The sequence below is a fragment of the Dasypus novemcinctus genome, chromosome 5, assembly GCF_030445035.2.
Source record: "Dasypus novemcinctus isolate mDasNov1 chromosome 5, mDasNov1.1.hap2, whole genome shotgun sequence".
NCBI lineage: Eukaryota > Metazoa > Chordata > Mammalia > Cingulata > Dasypodidae > Dasypus > Dasypus novemcinctus.
Window position 1 is genome coordinate 76,495,019 of NC_080677.1, and position 16,571 is coordinate 76,511,589.

A 16,571-nucleotide genomic window follows, 5' to 3' on the forward strand; every position below is an offset into this window, starting at 1 on the left:
AAGTCTCAGAAGACAACTCCTCAGGCAGGCTTTAGTTTGGGAGTTTGGGAATTGAGACAAGGAGGAAGTTGCTGGGAGAGTGGCTCGTCCCCAAGACAGTGGTCAGGTTGTGCCCTCAGGGCATGGAGCACGGCTGTGAGAGACCAGGTGTGAGAGCCGGGCCTTGAAGCATGAGCCTGGGGTCAAAGGAGGACCTCTGCAAGGAGCATCTCCCAGCTGGCTGGAGCGCCTGCGCACAGGCAGAGGAGGAATGGGGATGGCAGCAGCCCCGGGTGGAGGAACAGGTCGCCAGAGGATAAGGACCAGGTTGTGTCTTCATTTCCTAGGCACTAACTCAAGCTCTTGGGTTTTGTATCAACCTAAGAAGGAGGGGCGCCTCAAAATACAGCAAACTGAATTCTTCTTACTCTTCTGAGTAGGTGTTTAAGGCAAGATTTAAACTGATTTAGAATGAGTATATTGATGTTTTATTGCAAAGGAGTGTTGCAGAGTAAACCCATGCCCATTATACAGACATCCTCTAAGGTAATACTCGTAAGAACTCCATGAGCCTCCAGCATTAGCTACTCTCAACCTCGTTTTACAGAGGATTAGAGATGTTAGTAACTTCCAAGGGCATAGACATGCTGCAAGAGAATCCCAGCTCTGCCTCATTGCAAAGCCCATCATCTTTATCACAGTGCAGAGACTTGGGCTATTGTGTAACTTATTAGAGTAGTTTCACTTTGCAAATCATTATAAATTAACTTCATCCAAATATCTAGAAAGAAATTGTGGTCAATTTAATTACATATATTCTTGGATACAAAATTGTGCCGTATCAGTGGGAAACATTACATTAAAAATACATTTTAAAAAGTACATAAAATTTCTAGTATTAGACATAGAGCCCTTAACACCCACTAAAATTTTAAGTTAAAAAAAAATGCTGTCTTGAGTTGTTTACTAAGTATCCTATTGAAAATGTGACACTTCAATTTAATAAGCACCAAGCAACTATTATATGCCAGATAAAAGTCAAATTCCTTTCCTCCACAGTCATCCCCCAGCTTTATCATTCACCCCTTGCTGATGTACATCCTTTTCTCCAGTCAAGCTAAATTGCTTACATGTGATGCTTTTGTTGGCAACTCCATTACAAGTCATACCTTCACAAACTGTAATGTGTTTGCAATGATTGAAGGGAGGGACTACATTGTGGAATTTTGGAGTTGTTTTTTGTTTTGTTTTGTTTTTTGAGGATAGGCAAGGGGAAGTAAAGAGTTTATCAAGAAGCAAGTAGGTTCCAAGGGGAGAGGGGAGGAAAGAATAGAGTAGATGGAACGTAGGGCATTTTTAGGGCGTTGGAGTTGTTCAGCATGATCTTGCAATAATGGAAGCAGGCCACTTCAAATTTTGTCAAAACCTATAAAAGTGTACAATTCGAAATATAAACCATATGTAAACCATTGACCGTGGTTAGTAACAATGCTTCAATATTTGTACATCGATTGTAACGGATGTACCCTCTGCATGTAAAATGTTATTGAGAAAGAAGAGAGGAAAGGGGGGGAAGGCATTGGGTTTATGGGAATCACCTGTATTCTCTTTGTGACATTTCTGTATCCTAAATCTTCTTTGAAGATAAAATGAAAAAAAAAAAATAAGATACTGGGGGAATATAAAGAAGAAAAAGTCACTGTACATATAAGACATACTTAAGAAAATGTAACTGTACATACAATACATACATAAGATCTTACAGTGCTGAAAGACACAATGTCTAAAATTTTTAAAATTATTTCAAGTTGTTTTCATTTTTTTTGTATTTTATTGTTTTTTTAAAATAATTATTACTTTTTCTTTTTCATTTTATTCAGTTATTTCATTGACTTCATTTTTTAAGAGGTTTTGGATCATAGAAGGGTCACAGAAGGGGTGTCAGTGATGTGGGATGCATGGGAAGGGTTTCACCTGGGGCATGACTCTAGAACATATGAATATGTTCACATGTTCATGGGACATTGTCTCAGTGGGTGGAGATCCACACAATAACTGAAAGAATATTGAATTCTCATCCTGGGGAGTTCTGCCACATTCTCTAATAGAACAGCAAGAATCCCCTGAGTGCAAGGACAATGTCTAGTGAAGGAGGACAAACCAATATGCCAGGTCCTAGATTTTGATGCTTGTACTTATGAAACTTTTCTTGTGAAATTGAAACTTAGCCTACTATTATATACTACCTAAGAGTTACCTCCTGAAAGCCTCCATGTTGCTCAAATGTGGCCTCTCTCTAAGCTAAACTGTGCATATAAATGCACTACTTTCCACCTGGCATGAGACATGACTCCCAGGGATGAGCCTCCCTGGCACCAAGGTTTTATTACCAAGCACTATCTAGCAATGCATCTGGAAAAAGACCTTGACCAAAAGGGGGGAAATGGTAAATACAAATGAGCATTTATGGCTATGAGATTTCAAGGTGAGGTGGGAAGTCATTCTAGAGGATACACTTATGCAAGTCTCAGCAGGATTTCATTGGCTGCCATAGTAAATAGTTTCTCAAATAGTGGGGCTCCTGAGAGCTCTTAAGATATAGAGAAAGTATAAGCAGGGCAAACAGCTCAGCAATTTGGCACCCTGCCAGTGAGCCTTACTTTGGAATTTATGCTCCCCAGCATAACAGAGTTAGATTCATCTATAGGTTCTCTACACATGGCTCTTCTGCCCTTTTATTTGAACCTATAATTAGCACTATACTTGATAAATATATGTCCAAGAGACTTGAATCTTTTGTCCTTCCATGTGCCAGTCAAGCCCTGAGTTTCAGCAGAGTTGCAACATTTACTCTCCAGTTCATGGGACTCACCAGGACAACTCCAAGGAAAATAACTCCATCCTTCTGCCCCATGGGATCTAAGCCCCTTCTCAATTAGAAGCAGAGTGGGCATCACCATACCAAAATCCTTAAGACTAGATAATGAACAATGGACCAAAGTAGATTTACTATTTTTAACTATAGACTTACTATTATTCTAGCAATGGAAGAACTCTTATCATTGATGGCAGGTATAATATGGGGGCATTTTTGGGACATTGGATTTGTCTTGCATGACATTGCAGTGACAGATACAGGCCATTGTATATTTTGTCATAACTTACAAAATTGTGTGGAACAGAAGGTAAACTAAAATGTAAACTATAGTCCATGGTTAATAGTAATGTTTTACTATGGGTTCATCTATTGTAACAAATGTACCGTACTAATGAAGGATGTTGTTAATATGGGGAAGTGTGGGAGGGAAGGGAGTAAGGCATATGGGAATCCCTTATATTTTTATGTAACATTTAAACATAACATTAAAGCTTCTTTAAAAATAAAAAAAAAATTTTAATTTAAAGAATTTTAAAAAGAAACAAGAAAAGGAGAAAAGTACAGGGTCCATGCTGAGGCATAGATGGTGGGCTTACTGCAGGGTGAGTTGCATGGGTGGTACCCTAGGTCAGACCTATCTAAAGTCTGCTGTTCTGATTGGTTGCAGGAAGGGACTTTATTTTAATACAGATTTCCCTATCAACTAGCTTAGTGCCTAGCACATAATATCAAACACATAATATTTGTGGAATAGACAAAAGGAAAACAATGAAATTGGAATTTTGAGGTATTTGGTTTGCAGCCAGTTGCCTGGGCATGCTGGAGTGGGATAGGGTGGAGGGTTCCCAACCCAATTCCATCCCAGTTCTCCCATCACCCTCTCTTAGGTCCCCAGTTCAGGTGGCTGGAGGAGCGGCAGCAATCAGCAGCCTGACTCCACTGAGGTGCTAGGTTCTCCCTGCCCAGAGGACTCAGCATGGTGCCCTCCCACCGCCAAGATGCCCAGGAGGAAGTCAGCTCAGCCAAAGCAGCGGGGAAGGAGGAGCATGAGAGGAGGTCAGTGGGGCTGTTAGCTAAACGTCCTCCTGCAAAGGTGGAAATAAAGTCAAAAAACGACAGCAGGAAAGTAGAAATCTTCAAACCAAAAAAAAAAAGTGCAACCAAAAGAGGAACAAAGGGAAAATAAACCTAAGTGGTTAACTAAAAAATTAAAGATCGACCTGCAAAAACTGGTGAAACAAAATGAGGAAAGTCCAGTCTCTGATGAAGAAGGAAAGAAGGAAGCCAAGTCTGATTAATATATGCCATTTCTACCAGTGGACCCTGTATTTCCTTCTTGTACAATCCAGAGGAATATTGTTATAAACTATTTTATAAGTGTAAGTTTTTAAGTAGCTCTGGAGACATTTATAAGGAGATTGGAATCCAACCTGATTTCATTTTTTTTTAATGAAATGCTTTTTTTAAAAAGATTTATTTATTTATTTCTCTCCCCTTCCCCCCAACCCCGGTTGTCTGTTCTCTGTGTCATTTGCTGCGTCTTCTTTGTCCACTTCTGTTGTTGTCAGCGGCACGGGAATCTGTGTTTCTTTTTGCTATGTCATCTTGTCGTGTCATTTCTCTGTGTGCAGCGCCATTCCTGGGCAGGCTGCACTTTCTTTGATGCTGGGCGGTTCTCCTTATGGGGCGCACTCTTTGTGCGTGGGGCTCCCCTACGTGGAGGACACCCCTGCATGGCACGGCACTCCTTGCACGCATCAGCACTGCGCATGGACCAGCTCCACACGGGTGAAGGAGGCCCAGGGTTTAAACCACGGACCTCCCATGTGGTAGACGGACGCCCTAACCACCGGGCCAAGTCCACTTCTCTGAAATGCTTTTTTTTTAAGAGGCAAAATAATTTGCTAACCAGCAATAATTTTCATACAACCAGAAGACAGTTGGATATTGAATTACGGGAGGCTTTGACTGTCTTGGTGAAGCAGGTTAGCAAGATAGGGAATCAGATGGATCTGGAACCTGGCAAGAAGTCTACGTGTCATTCAGTACCCCCAAGATGGCTGCTGGAAGACCTCCCATAAGATTTTGTCGTTCAGAACATTTCCTCCAGAAGCCAGGAGAAGCCCCCAATGTTCTCCAGGGGCCTTATTATTAGGCCCTCCTGGAGGGCTGAAGGGTGGGGCAATCAATCAAAACAGCAAACATCTGGGACTCCTCCCCTGCCATTAACAAAGGAGCAGAATAATTAATGGTTCAAAAAGCAAGCACAAAGTCCGAATTTCTCTCTTGCACTCTCTTGCCTTAGCCCTGTCCCAGTGCGGGTCTGTGTGCCTGTTCCTGCCTTCTGTGCCCTGCTCTTACTGTTTTCCCCCTGCCATGATGGCCACACAAGTAAAACCTGGGCTTTTATAATCTATAATGGGAAATTGTAATCTATAAATCAGTTCACTCCTATCACTCTTCGGCCCCTTCCTCTCCACCTGGGACCCAAGATCTGTTCTTTTCTCCCATTTCTCTTCCCTTCCTACCTTACTAAATTACTGGCCTAACTAACCCAACATGCTCTTGAAATTCATTTTTTAAAAATTATTATTTATTTATTTTTAAAAATTACATTAAAAAAATATGAGGTCCCATTCAACCCCACTGCCCCCACCCCTCACTCCCCCCACAGCAACACTCTCTCCCATCATCGTGACACATCCATTGCACCTGGTAAGTACATCTCTGAGTATCACTGCACCCCTAGTCAATGGTCCACATCATAGCCCACACTCTCCCACGTTCCATCCAGTGGGCCCTGGGGGGATCTACAATGTCCCGTAATTGTCCATGAAGCACCACCCAGGACATCTCCTCATCCCAAAAACGCCTCCACATCTCATCTCTTCCTCCCATTCCCCAAACCCAGCAGCCACTATGGCTACCCTTCCCACACCCATTCCACATTTTCTCTGTGGACATTGGATTGGTTGTGTCCATTGCACATCTATGTCAAGTAGGGGCTTAGATTCCACATGGATACTGGATGCACTCCTCCTGCTTTCAGTTGTAGACACTCTAGGCTCCATGGTGTGGTGGTTGACATTCTTCAACTCGATGTTAGCTGAGTGGGGTAAGTCCAATAAATCAAAGTGTAGGAGCTGAAGTCTGTTGAGGCTCTGGGCCTGGGTGTCATATTATCAGTCCAGAGATTCAAATCCCCTAAATATATCTAAAACCCCAGCACCAACTACAATTCCATTAAAGTAGCATGTAAGTCTTGTGAAAAGAGATCCCCTCTGAGTCCAATTCCATCACGGAGAAACACCAGCTCCAGAGAAGGGCCATCTGCCATGGCAGTGAACCCCATCTGCTATGATCATAGAACCCGTGGGTCTCTTTATTCCTCAAAAGAACCAATACCTGGGGTTGTATCTACTTTATCTGTCTCTCAGACTCTGCTCATTTGTGCATAAGGGCATTCCTTCTGACAACCTCCAGGCTCTTTTTTAGAGACTCAGAGCCTCATATTCTCATTTCTCCTTTCCATTTCCCCCTTACATTAGGTCAAACAGCATTTTGAAGTCATGTTATTATATGTAGACAGGGATATTCTGCTGATCCGTGTTGAACCTTTAATTCAAGGTCCTTTTCTAGTTGCATTCATTTCTGCAGCAGAGTCAAGAACCTAGACAAAATCCGGTTACAATGGATGTCAACTTGCATCCAGTATCCATGTGGAATCTAAGCCCCCTCTTGACATAGATGTGGAATGGACACAACCAAGCCAAGGTCCACAGGAAGGAGGAATACAATAAGGATTAGAGTGGACTTAATGATATTCTATTCATGAACTATTGTGGTTAATAATCGAGAAAATGTGGCATTGGTGTGGAAAAAGCGGCCATGGTGGCTGCTGGGGGCAGGGAATGGGAGCACGAGATGAGATGTGGAGGCATTTTCGGGACTTGGAGTTGTCCTGAGTGGTGCTGCAGGGACAATTGCCGAACATTGTATGTCCTCCCATAGCCCATTGGATGGAACGTGGGAGAGTGTGGGCTATGGTGTGGACCATAGGCCATGGGGTGCAGTGATGCCCAGAGATATACTCACCAGATGCAATGGATGTGTCATGATGATGGGGGAGAGTGTTACTGTGGGGGGAGCGGTGGGGTGGGGGAGGTGGGGGTGAATGGGGACCTCATATTTTTTGAATATATTTTTTTAAAAAATAAATAAATAAAAGAAAAGAAAAGAAAAGAAAAACATTCCATAGGGGGTGGCAGACTTGGCCCAGTGGTTAGGGCATCCGTCTACTACATGGGAGATCCGCGGTTCAAACCCTGGGCCTCCTTGACCTGTGTGGAGCTGGCCCATGCGCAGCGCTGATGCGTGCAAGGAGTGCCGTGCCATGTAGGGGTGCCCCTGCATAGGGGAGCCCCACGTGCAAGGAGTGCGCCCCATAAGGAGAGCCACCCAGAGTGAAAGAGGGTTCAGCCTGCCCAGGAATGGCACCACCCACACGGAGAGCTGACACAACAAGATGACGCAACAAAAAGAAAAAACACATATTCCCATGCCACTGATAACAACAGAAGTAGACCGAGAAGATGCAGCAAATAGACACAGAGAACAGACACCGAGGTGGGGGTGGTGAGGGGAGATGAATAAATAAATAAATAAATAAATAAATCTTAAAAAAAAAAATTCCATAGCATGGGCTGAGGGGCAGGTTTTGTTTGTTTTTTTAGGAGGTACCAGGTATCGAACTCAGGACCTTATACATAGGAAGCAGGACTCAACCACTTGAACTACATTCACTACCAGGTTTTTTATTTTTATTGTTTAAATAAACTATTTATTTTGAAATCATTTCAAACTTACATGACAGTTGCAGTTGCAAAAATAATACAAAACCCATATAAAAGAACTCCAATATACCACCTACCCAGATGCCCAAATCCACCAACTTTTAACACTGGGCAGGACAGTTTTTATATTCTATAATACATTGCATACTAAAAGGCAACGTGGAGTTACAGTCATGAATTTAATGTCATAAACATTTTTAATTACTGGTATTCCTATATTCCTATGTGTTTTTTTTATTGTCTTTTTTTTTTTTAAGATACATAGCTCATGAAAAAATGTTACATTTTAAAAATATAAGAGGTTCCCATATATCCCTCCCTCCTCCCACATTAACAACCTCTTTCATTATTGTGGCACATTCATTGCATTTGGTGAATACATTTTGGAGCACTGCTGTACTGCATGGATTAGTTTACATTGTAGTTTACACTCTTCCCCAGTCCATTCAGTGGGTTATGGCAGGATATATAATGTCCAGCATCTGTCCCTGCAATATCATTTAGTGCGGTCACCCCTCGGGCTGAAGTGCGGTTTGCTGACCTGGCGGGGGGCGGCGGCCGCGGTAGGCCTATTCCACTGCCCCCATAATAGGGTGGCTGGTCGGACTCACCGCCACCCCTGAAGGGAGCTCGGCATGGGTGCAGAGTGCCCTCGGGTCTCCCCTTCTCGGCAGCCATGCTTCCGCGGCCGCCCCTCCTCCCAGATAGCGCCACACGATGCCTTCTTTCTCCCTGCGCAGGCGCAGGGTGAAAAAATCCAGTCTGCCCTTTTCCCTCCCCCCGACAGCAGCAACAGCCATGTGTGGGCGGGAAACTCAAGTCTGCCCTCCACCCCAGCAACAGCAGCCACCAATCCCTAAACCCTGCCCCTCCCCCAGCAACAGCGACAGCCAATCCCTAATCACCACCCCTCCCCCGTCCAGTACCGCCCACTGACCTTTCTCCGGCAACCAATCAGAACAGGGCGTGGCTTCGACCAATCAGCCTTCCCCAGCCCCTATAAAACTGTTGCCTCTCCCTCAATAAAGTGGACTTGCGTGTTTACCTTGTCTCCGCAGTAGTTCTTCTGCTGTGAGCCCTCCGGTCCTGAGAACCCCCGACAAGGGCCTGGCCTCCCTTGTCCCCAGTTCGTCGCCTGCTTCTCCGGGCGACCCCGTCAGCCGAACCGCGCAACCCCTCTGAGACCGACCCCTCGTCTGCTGTCGGACCGACCGCTCGTCCCAAGTGGGACCGACCCCTCGTCCCAAGTGGGACCGACCCCTCGTCCGCAGCCAGACCCCACCTCTACCGACCGAGCAAAGCGTCGCAATTTAGGACAACTTCAAGTTCCGAAAATGCCCCCACATCACACCTTTTCTTCCCTCTCCCTGCCCTCAGCAACTACCATGGCCACTGCCTATTTTTTTTAATTATTAGAACTGTTCCTTAAAGAAAACTGCTCCCTGATTTTGGCTTTTTCCCTGTCAGACTCGGGAACATCTTTGGTTGTAGTGGTCCAGTTTTCCTAATAACTTTGTTACAAGCTTTAAAGGATTGTAAATTTGGGTAGGTAATATTTATGCTGTTAAATTGTGAATTAGTGAGGTTTATGCTAACAGTTTATCAACATTTAAAGATGTTGGTACTTGATATCCTCTTAAGGAAAATAAGTCTCCAAATTTTAAGCCGGGGAGTCACTGGAATAACCTTAGAAAAGAAATTACAACTACATGGCTTTTGAGATTTTCCATCAGGACATCTAGAATTGTATAGATAGCCAAGTACTACATTTAAATAGGCAGGAGTGAAAAGACCAGAGGAAGACTCCATTAGGAAGAAAACTGATTAGGACTGAAGAGTCAATTTGCGTGACACTTGGTCAGGATGAGAGTTTTTGGTTACTTCAGGGGTAAAGTGTTTATCTTAAGAAGGCCATCTGGCATCACTAGTCAGAGCATATGGTGAGGCTACACCATATGGCTGGTCTGAGACCAGCTCTAATGGTCCAGTGGCACAGCTTGCCATGCTAGCACTGTTTCTTGGCCTCTGCCTGTTTTGCACTGTTTGGGTCAGTGTCTTCTCCCTTCTCCACTATACAACCACCTCTCTATTTTATGGCTTATCTTAATTCAGTTTTCTTCTGGGTCTCTGCTTTTCTGTCCAGGTTGTCTGTTGACACTGTGTCCTGAACTCAAACTTGCAATAAGAGAGAAACTGACTGGGTCAGCAAGTCATCATCCAGGACAGAGTGCCTCTATTCGGGAAAGCTTTTGTACTATGGCTCCCATATGCCACTCACAGATCCATAAAATGATTGCTTTAGGGCTGGGCCCCAGTCTCTGACCCATTCAGCTATGGCCAAGAGAGAGAAATGATCCAGCAAAAGCTTAGTCCAACAAAACTTGGTGAATATGCAGAAAGTACTCCCTGATTTCTAGAGGAGGGTCAAGAATGTAGTGAGCCCTTAAATAGCCATATAGTACACAGTGTTTCCATCCAGCCTATAAACCTGTAATAGTTCTCTCAATCTAGATCTAAGCACCTCTCATTGGAATCAAAGTGGTTTATAACATAAAATCAGGAAAAGAAAATTTTCCCTCTTGTTGGTTGCTCAGTCACAGGTTTTCTGGAGGTTGTTAGCCGCAGGGGTGGGGGATAAATGGTGTTCCCAGCCGCAGGAGCTGACTCACAGTTTTCCTTTTGGTATCTTTGTCTCTGCCTCCCCAGTCCCTCCTGGGCAATGCATGCAGCACTCTGCTGGTTTGCAGGTCCCCAAAGCAGTTCCCTTGGACAATTTCTATGCTTTTTCCCTATTTTATAAGAGAGCTGAGCCCCACCTGAGCTACTCCAGCATCATATTCCCAAACCTAGCCTTTTTAAAAGAAATGGGGTCTTGCTATGTTGCCCAGCCTGGAGTGCAGTGGATATTCAAGGGACAGTCCCACTGCTGATCAGCATGGAAGCAGATCCCTGCCCCTGTTTTGATCACTTAAATAAGGCAATCTTAAAGTTTTAGGGGAAAAATTGAGCCAAAACTCAAAGAAGAGCTGTGAAATGAAACCAGTAGGCCAGAGAGAGAACTTGAGTGAGTAAAACAACCAACACAGTCAGATGCCTAGATATCAACAAAAAATAGCAAGCCATATTAAGAAACAGGAAGATATGGCACAGCCAAAGGAACAAGGCATAAGAATCCAGATGAGACACAGGATTCAAGACAACTAAACAATGGTGTTCACACAAATCTCCTTAATCAATTTAAGAAGTGAGGGAAAATATGACTAAAGAGATAAAAGATATTAGAATGACACTGTGTAAGAACAATTCAAAAGCTTGCAAAGAAAAGTAACAGCTTAAGGAAATGAAAGACCCAAAGGATGAAATTAAAAATACATAGAGACATTTAATAGCAGGTTTGAACTGGTTAAGTACAGAATTAGTGAGTTGGAAGACAGTGCATCTAACCTTGAAAAGAAAGAGAAAAGGATGGGAAAAAATTGAATGGGGTCTCAGGGAATTGAATGACTATATGAAATGCACACACATTGTTTTACAGGTTCCCAGAAGGAGAACAGAAAAGGGGTAGCAAGAATATTTGAGGAAAAATGACCAAAAATTTCCAAATCCTTATGAAAGCCATGAGTTTCAATATTCAAGAAGGGCAAATTACCCCAAACAGGATAAATCTGACTACATCTATTCCAAGACATCTACTATTCACAATGTCAATGTCAGAGATCAGGAGAGGATTCTAAGAGCAGCAAGAGAAAAGCAATTCTTCACTCTGAGTGGAGCCTGAATAAGAATAAATGTCAATCTCTCATCCGAAACCATGATGGGCAGCTGCTAGGAGGAGGCAGGCCTCAGCCTCGCCCCAGTCACCCGGTCCCAGCCTGCCCCCCTCCCTCTCGCCCCCTCCTCCTTGCCGCCCCCTTCGCCCAACTAGAGCAAACCCAGTGACTCACTGCCGCCAGCGAACTCCTCCGTCGCTGTGTCCCTCACACGCTCACACTTGACCTGACCATAGCTGCAGCGGTGGCAGCGGCTGAGGACTTGGACTCAGGCCGTGGACATGCTCTCTGTGGAGGACCCAGTGGGAAGGGGGGGGGCGATGGCCCTGCCTTTGGGGACTGCTGGGAAGGCAAGGAAGGGGGCAAGGACGTCAGGGATAACTGGGGTGACAATGATGATGAAGAAAAAAGAGGAAGCAGAAGTAAAATCAGAAGTGAATAGTTTCAGAGAAGGAAAAAAAATAGTAGAGATCAAAGAGAAAGAACGGCAGCAGAAGAAAAGGCAAGAAGAAATTAAAGAGGTTAGAAGAACCTGAAGAACTAGGGAATTATCCTGAATGACATTTCAATGACAGATACAGGCCGTTGTATATCATGTAATAACTTGCAGAATTGTGAGGGAGAGGGTGTAAACTACAATGTGAACTATAATCATCCCTTAGTGGCAATGCTCAGAGATATGTTCATCAATTGTGACAAATATACCACATTAATGACTGATGTGGGAAAATGTGGGAGGACTAGGGAGTGGGGCATATGGGAATCCCCTATATTTTTTGTGTGTAACATTTATGTAATCCAAGTTTCCTTTAAAAACATAAAATATATTTTTAAAAAAGAAAAGAAAAACCCGAAGAACCTAAAACGCTATCACCGGAAGAACAATTAGCAGATTAACTTCAACTAAAGAAGTTGCAGGAAGAGTGAGATCTCAAATTACGAAAGAAACTTTTGTTGTTAATAGCACAGTGTATGAAATAGGTGCTATGAATCCATCTTCAGGAGATGATTTCACAGAGTTTGGAAGTTACTAAAGGATAAAATTACACAATAGAAAAGTTACTATATTATGCCAGTTTTTTTGGAAGCCTTAGTTCAAGATGTGTGTATTTCATTGGAAATTGATGACTTGAAAAATATTACCAATTCATTGATGAGCTTGCCAGTGAAAAACAGGAGTAAGAAAAGCAAAGTGAAAAAGAAGAAAGGTGTGGTTCCTGGAGGGGGATTAAAGGCCACCATAAAGACGGTCTGGTAGACTATGGTGGTTATGATGGTGGATATGCACTAGATTATGAAGACTCATGTGAATTTTATCTTCTCCTGGTGTCTTTCTGTTGCCCACAATCCCTTCAACACGTAGCACAACTTCCTTTCCTTTCAGTTCTGCCAAACACTACAATCAGAAGTGCAGTATCTTTGTGTTGGTTATTTAACCCTTTGACACTGAGGTGCTAATGTGTGAATGAAAGAACTTGGATCATGCTGCCAAGGGGTTAAAATAGGGAACCTCAGTTACTAGTAAATCATAGTTTCAAAAAAAATCCTAATAATGCTGTCATTGTTGCTGTTTCCATAGCAGCAGTCAGTAAATGGGAAATGAAGTTTGCAACATGACAGAAAATTGTGTAGTTTTTACCAGCACCATGTAGTAATACAGCCTTAACCATACCTCCTTGAACTACTTCATAACTTGTCAAGAAAAGCAGTTGGTGGCAAGGGCATGTGGTGTGCATGTAGTATTAAAATTGCTTTGTCTTAAAGTTGAGCTTGAGCATATTAAAAATACATTGTGAAGAAGACAGCTTATCTCAGAGTGAAGATACTGCAGCTGAAAAGCCGCGACCAGATTGATACTTAAAAATTAAATGACCAAAACCCTTCAAGTGTAAAGCTGAAGAAGGTAAACCTCTCTATTATTGCATTAAAAGTTGTGGAATCTCTTGAGTGCATAAACTGTCTAGTTTATATTTATCGGAATCTTTCTATTGATGGAGTGCTTCAGATGGGGGAGAGAAACTCTTTAACTGTTTTAATTGCTTGATTTAAGTCTCTGAGAAACAAATCTCCTTTGTTCTCTTAGGCTGCACTGGAACAACTTTAACAGGGTTAACTACTAGTATAGATAATTTCAACAAAGTGGTAGGATACAAGGTTAATAAGCAAAAATCAAGTGTTTCTATACACTACTAATGAGCAAATACTGAGGAGGAAATCAGAAGAAAATTCCATTTATAACAGTGACTAAACAATCAAATATTTAGGAATAAACTTAACCAAGGACAAAAAGGACCTATATGCAGAAAACTATAAAACATTGCTAAAAGAAACAAAAAAAGACCTAAATAAGTGAAGGACAGTCCATGTTTATGGGTTGGAAGACTAGATATCATTAGATGTCAATTATACCCTAACTGATCTAAAGATTTAATGCAATCCCAATAAAAATTCCGACAGCCTTCTTTGTAGAATTGGAAAACCCAATTATTAAATTTATCTGGAAGGTAAGGGACCCTGAATATAAAGGGAAAAATATACTTAAAAAGAAGAAAAAAGTTGGAGAACTCTCATCTCCCAACTTAATAGCATATTATTTAACTACAGTGCTAAAAACAGCATGGTACAGGCATAAAGATAGATTGACTAATGAAATTGAATCAAGAGTTAGGAAATAGACCCACACATCTATGGTAAAGTGATTTTTGACAAGGCTGTCAAATAAATCCACCCAGCTGGGCCAGAACAATTTATTCAACAAATGGTGCTGGGAAAACTGGATATCCATATCTAAAAGAAAGAAAGAGGACCCTTATATGCCACCTTATACAAAAATTGACTCTAAGTGGACCAAGAACCTAAAAACCTTTTTTTTTTTTTTTAAATGATCAGAAGTTAATGTTTAATGCCAAAAGTATAAGCACATTCATTTGATAAATTTAATAAACTCTTGTCATTTACCGGAACAGTTCATTTTGAGCATATACAAAGTTGTTTACAAATACAGAACATTAAATTTGTGCATTCTCTAATAATTTTTAAAGCTAAAATTTACATTATATGTTCAGGATGTTTGTTACAGTAAAAGATTAGACATAACCTAAAATCCAAAAAAAAAGGTTAAATAATTGGTAGTTTACTAAATAATATAGCAAAACTTTTAACATATCAAGTTAGAAAAGATTATAAAACTGACTACATATAGTACATTACACAGACATTAAAGTAGATGGATATACATCAAAATGTTTATAGTGGTTAGACCAGAGTAGCAAGATCAGAGATTTTTCTATTTTTTGTATTTTTATAAACTTTTATAATGAATGTGCTTTTGCCTCTGTCAGAAAAAAAAATAAGTACAGCTGAAATTCCCCTGAGAGGCTTAGAAGAAAAACCTTTATTTTAATATCAGATAACTTTATAGAAAAATGTGCCATTACAGACAAAAAATTTTCATTTCTTTCCATGTACTTCGCATTTATAAGATATCCCTTTAAGGGGACATAAGGAAGACAGTTTAACCAAAAGACCATAATACATTTCCGTTTCCATTGATTTAACAAAATCAACTTCAAATTTAAAATTGTTTCTTGGAAAAACTTATTCTACCATCCATAATATTGATACATATATCCAAAAGAGGTCAATTTTTAAAAACCAGTCACACCTCACCAATACATTATAATCAGCACATAAGAAAATACAGAGGAAAAACAACTACTAGACATCAAAACCTGGGTGAAGGTAGCAGTGAGAAACATCTCTTTAAACTACTTAAAATTAAAATATCCTTACAGTTTCAGGAAATAAGAATACACTTTCCAATTACTGGCAATTTAAACAAATTCATCCAGCCCAGAGGTTCTCAAGTATTGGTGTACACAAGAGTTGCCGAGGAACTGTGTGAAGTACAAACTAGAACCATAAAACTCCTAAACGAAAATGTAGGGAAATATGTTCAACTCCAAATAGGAAATACAAAAGGCACACATGAAAAGACGCTCAACATCACTAGCTATTGGGAACATGCAGATCAAAACTGCAGTGAACGAGCAGATGCGCAAGTGTCTGAGCGCCTGCTTCCCACGTACAAGTTCCCAGGTTTGTTCCCTGGTACCTCCTAAAAACAAAACAAACAAGCAACAAAATGAACAAACTAAGTCTCACTGGGGAGCTGATGGAGCTCTGGTTGAGCGCTTGCTACCCATGTACAAGATCCTGGATTCAATCCCCAGTACCTCCAAAACAAAATAAACAAAAACAAACAAAAAAACTACAATGAGATATCATTTCACACCTCCAGAATGCCCGTTATTTAAAAAACAGAAAACTACAAGTGCTGGAGATGATGTGCAGAAATAGGAACATTTCTTCACTGTTGGTGGGAGTGTAAAATGGTACAATCTCTGTGGAAGATGTTTTGGCAGCTCCTCAGGAAGCTAAATATAGATCTGCCATAAGATCTGGCAATCCTGCTACTAGGGATATATTCTGAAGAACTGAAAGCAAGGACATAAGTAGATGTTCGCACACCAATGTTCACAGTGGCATTATTCACAATTGCTAAAAGATGGAAACAATCTAAGTGCCTGTCAACCAATGAATGGATAAACAAAATGAGGCATATACAACCAATGGAATACTACTCAACTGTAAGAAGAAATGTACTGGAGAAGCACATGACAACAATGGATGAACCTGGAGGACATTATGTTGAGTGAAATATGCCAGACAAAAAACGATGAATATTGTATGGTCTCACTACATGAGCTAAATACAATGAGTAAATTTATGGAGTTCACCTATAGAGTATAAGTTAATAGGAGACAGAATGTGGGTTGAGAAGGGGTTGCTGATACTGAATGTTACATAGAATGTTTAATAAGATCAATTGTGAATATGTGGTAATGGATGGAGTTGACAGTAGCACATTCTGAATATAACAAATACTGCTGACTTATAAATATGATATGGCTGAAAGGGGTAGTCTAGGGAGGTTAATGTTAATTGAAAGACAGCTAGAGGATAATCTAGGGATGACATAACAGTGATTTTTGTAATAAATGAGGATTGTGGTTCCTAATATAAATACAA